Genomic DNA, 5,000 nt, shown 5'->3' on the forward strand with positions numbered 1-5,000 from the left:
GCCGGGGAAAAAAAAAGCCCGGCCGCGTCGACCCCCGGCTGCCGGCCACTGCCACCGGACCGGCTGCCGGAAAAATGCCTGCCGGAGCGGGCCCCGGCTTAAGGCCAGGCGGAAAAGGGACGAGGCGCCGCCGCCTCACCTGCCACCGATCGTCCCAGGGGGGCCGCCCCCCCTTCAACCGGGCCGGCACGGCAGCCGACCGGAGCGGAGCAACACACACGCGGGGCTTCTCACCGCCTCGCTGCGGCCAGCGAGCGGCTTCTCGACACGGTCTTTCGGGCCGTCTCTCTCGGCTCTCGGCTCTCTCTCTGGTGGCCCTTCACACTGCCCATTCTCTTCTCTCTGGCTTCTCGGGCAGCTCTCCCCCCGAAAGAGCGCCCTGGGCAGGACGGGAACCGGGACCAAGCCACGCGGCTCACCCGGCCTAGGCGGCACTCGCTCTGCCCCGACGACCGCGCGGCGCGGCCGCCCTATCCTCCGCCTTGCGACGCAGGCACCCTGGAAACCTGCGGGGACGCGGCCCGTCACCTCGCTCCCAATATACGGAAAGATAAGTCCAAGGCCGCCGACGCCTCCAAGGAGACGAGTGGAAGTCGACCGGGAGGGTGCGCCAGCGCAGGCCGACCGCTACGTCGACATAGCCGGAGGCAGCCTGGAACAGCGACCCCTTGGTGAACTTCCGCAGGCGGCCGCGACACCAGGTCTACCCGGGCGGACGGAGACCAGGTCTACCCCGGCTCCGGGATACCAGGTCTACCCCGGCCGCCGGGTACAAGGTCTACCCCGTCTCCGGGATACCAGGTCTACCCCGGCCGCCGGGTACAAGGTCTACCCCGGCTCCTGGATACCAGGTCTACCCCGGCCGCCGGGTACAAGGTCTACCCCGGCTCCTGGATACCAGGTCTACCCCGGCCGCCGGGTACAAGGTCTACCCCGTCTCCGGGATACCAGGTCTACCCCGGCCGCCGGGTACAAGGTCTACCCCGTCTCCGGGATACCAGGTCTACCCCGGCCGCCGGGTACAAGGTCTACCCCGTCTCCTGGATACCAGGTCTACCCCGGCCGCCGGGTACAAGGTCTACCCCGGCTCCTGGATACCAGGTCTACCCCGGCCGCCGGGTACAAGGTCTACCCCGGCTCCTGGATACCAGGTCTACCCCGGCCGCCGGGTACAAGGTCTACCCCGTCTCCGGGATACCAGGTCTACCCCGGCCGCCGGGTACAAGGTCTACCCCGGCTCCGGGATACCAGGTCTACCCCGGCCGCCGGGTACAAGGTCTACCCCGGCTCCGGGATACCAGGTCTACCCCGGCCGCCGGGTACAAGGTCTACCCCGGCTCCGGGATACCAGGTCTACCCCGGCCGCCGGGTACAAGGTCTACCCCGTCTCCTGGATACCAGGTCTACCACGGCCGCCGGGTACAAGGTCTACCCCGTCTCCGGGATACCAGGTCTACCCCGGCCGCCGGGTACAAGGTCTACCCCGGCCGCCGGGTACAAGGTCTACCCCGGCTCCGGGATACCAGGTCTACCCCGGCCGCCGGGTACAAGGTCTACCCCGTCTCCTGGATACCAGGTCTACCCCGGCCGCCGGGTACAAGGTCTACCCCGTCTCCGGGGTACCAGGTCTACCCCGGCCGCCGGGTACAAGGTCTACCCCGTCTCCGGGATACCAGGTCTACCCCGGCCGCCGGGTACAAGGTCTACCCCGTCTCCGGGATACCAGGTCTACCCCGGCCGCCGGGTACAAGGTCTACCCCGTCTCCGGGATACCAGGTCTACCCCGGCCGCCGGGTACAAGGTCTACCCCGGCTCCGGGATACCAGGTCTACCCCGGCCGCCGGGTACAAGGTCTACCCCGTCTCCGGGATACCAGGGCTACCCCGGCCGCCGGGTACAAGGTCTACCCCGTCTCCGGGATACCAGGTCTACCCCGGCCGCCGGGTACAAGGTCTACCCCGTCTCCTGGATACCAGGTCTACCCCGGCCGCCGGGTACAAGGTCTACCCCGGCTCCTGGATACCAGGTCTACCCCGGCCGCCGGGTACAAGGTCTACCCCGGCTCCTGGATACCAGGTCTACCCCGGCCGCCGGGTACAAGGTCTACCCCGTCTCCGGGATACCAGGTCTACCCCGGCCGCCGGGTACAAGGTCTACCCCGTCTCCTGGATACCAGGTCTACCCCGGCCGCCGGGTACAAGGTCTACCCCGGCTCCGGGATACCAGGTCTACCCCGGCCGCCGGGTACAAGGTCTACCCCGGCTCCGGGATACCAGGTCTACCCCGGCCGCCGGGTACAAGGTCTACCCCGGCTCCTGGATACCAGGTCTACCCCGGCCGCCGGGTACAAGGTCTACCCCGGCTCCTGGATACCAGGTCTACCCCGGCCGCCGGGTACAAGGTCTACCCCGGCTCCTGGATACCAGGTCTGCCCCGGCCGCCGGGTACAAGGTCTACCCCGGCTCCTGGATACCAGGTCTACCCCGGCCGCCGGGTACAAGGTCTACCCCGGCTCCGGGATACCAGGTCTACCCCGGCCGCCGGGTACAAGGTATACCACGTCTCCTGGATACCAGGTCTACCCCGGCCGCCGGGTACAAGGTCTACCCCGGCTCCTGGATACCAGGTCTACCCCGGCCGCCGGGTACAAGGTCTACCCCGTCTCCGGGATACCAGGTCTACCCCGGCCGCCGGGTACAAGGTCTACCCCGTCTCCGGGATACCAGGTCTACCCCGGCCGCCGGGTACAAGGTCTACCCCGGTTCCTGGATACCAGGTCTACCCCGGCCGCCGGGTACAAGGTCTACCCCGGCTCCGGGATACCAGGTCTACCCCGGCCGCCGGGTACAAGGTCTACCCCGGCTCCGGGATACCAGGTCTACCCCGGCCGCCGGGTACAAGGTATACCACGTCTCCTGGATACCAGGTCTACCCCGGCCGCCGGGTACAAGGTCTACCCCGGCTCCTGGATACCAGGTCTACCCCGGCCGCCGGGTACAAGGTCTACCCCGTCTCCGGGATACCAGGTCTACCCCGGCCGCCGGGTACAAGGTCTACCCCGGCTCCGGGATACCAGGTCTACCCCGGCCGCCGGGTACAAGGTCTACCCCGGCTCCGGGATACCAGGTGTAGCCCGGGGGGCCGGACAACGGGTCTACCCCGGCGCCCGGAGGAAAAGTCTATTCCGGGGCCATGGCAAGAGGTATTTCCCCATACCCGGGTAGTAGAGCGTTTCTCAATGGCCGGCTTTACCTTTTTTTGCCTGGTGGGGGTGGGGGGGGCGGGCGCGAGCGGGGGGGCTCGGTGTGGGTTTTTGTGGGGGGTGGGGGAATGTGCGTTGCGGGACTTTTGGTTCGAGTTTTCTGGGTTTGTTTTAGGAGTTACGGGGTTATCCCTTTGTTTTTTGTGGCTTGGTTCCCCTTGGTCTGGTTTGGGGTTCGGGTTTCATTTCCCGCGCTTCCCCTTTCCTCCCTTCTCGAAGAGAACGACTCTTCTGTTCCCTCGGCGCAAGAAACTGATCCGGAAAAGGAATTTTCTTGGCGAACTTTATTTCTTTCCCTCTGGTACCCAGAGCGATCCCAGACGAAGCTGACAGGCAGCCTGCGTCAGCCTGCCGTCGAAGCAGCGTCAGCAGCCCCCTCCGCCCGGGGTGCCGCGCAGCCCTACCCGGCCGAACGGAATTTCAGTGGGGCCAGCGCGCAAGGGAAGCGAGGGAGGGAGGGAGGGACGGGGGGGCGGGGGGGGGAAGGGAGGGAGAGAGAGACAGAGAGAGAGGGGCACGGTGACACACACGCCGGCTCCACACACTCGCAATCCGACGCCGCCCCCTCAGAGCCCGCCCATCGACGGTTGGGGGCGCCCCGCCTGAAGACTTTCCCCGCCTCCGCCCATCGACGGTTGGGGGCGCCCCGCCCTGCCCCATCAGACTCCCCGGCGCCGCTCGCAGACTACTTTCCCCACCCCCGTCGCCGTCCCCCGCCCGCTCTCTCCTCGGCCGGTTCGCACACCCGCAGCGGCGGGAGGGCCAGGAGCGGGCCGACACCGAGGAAGGCGGGTCCTTCGGCCAGCAGGGCCGGGGCCCGCGGCAGAGGCGGCCCCTTTGCCGAGAAGCCTTCTCTTCGGCTCTCGCCCAGCCTTCTGCTTTGACGGCCTTCTTTCCTTGACGCTCCAGCCCGGCCTGGCCCCGTCCGAGCCCGGGGCAGGACGGCAGCGGGGTGGGGGGGAGGGGGGTCGAGCGGCTGAAGGCAGTGAGGGATCCGGAGACGGAGGCAGGAGCCGGGCCGCTGTCGCTTTGGGCACGGAGGAGGCGGGAGCGCTGCCGGCTCCCAACGGCCGGCTCCTTCCCTCTCTAGACCGGCGCCGGGCGGCCGGAGGGTGGGTCGTGCGCGGGACAGCAGGTCCGCCCGGGACACCAGGGCGACAGGTCTGCCGCAGCAGCCGGGCGGCCGGAGGCCGGGCCCGGAGTAGGACGACAGGTCTACCCCGGCTCCCGGAAGACCAGGTCTACCCCGAGGCTTCCGTGCACCAGGTCTACCCCGGCTCCCGGAACACCAGGTCTACCCCGGCTCCAGGGGAACAGGCCTACCCCGGCGCCCGGAATTCCAGGTCTACCCCGGCTCCCGGAAGACCAGGTCTACCCCGGCTCCAGGAGAACAGGCCTACCCCGGCGCCCGGAATTCCAGGTCTACCCCGGCTCCCGGAAGACCAGGTCTACCCCGGCGCCCGGAAGACCAGGTCTACCCCGAGGCTTCCGTGCACCAGGTCTACCCCGGCGCCCGGAAGACCAGGTCTACCCCGAGGCTTCCGTGCACCAGGTCTACCCCGGCGCCCGGAACACCAGGTCTACCCCGGCTCCAGGGGAACAGGCCTACCCCGGCGCCCGGAATTCCAGGTCTACCCCGGCGCCCGGAAGACCAGGTCTACCCCGAGGCTTCCGTGCACCAAGTCTACCCCGGCGCTCGGAACACCAGGTCTACCCCGGCTCCCGGAACACCAGGTCT

This window comes from Lonchura striata, chromosome 21 (genome assembly GCF_046129695.1).
Source record: "Lonchura striata isolate bLonStr1 chromosome 21, bLonStr1.mat, whole genome shotgun sequence".
Classification (NCBI taxonomy): Eukaryota; Metazoa; Chordata; class Aves; order Passeriformes; family Estrildidae; genus Lonchura; species Lonchura striata.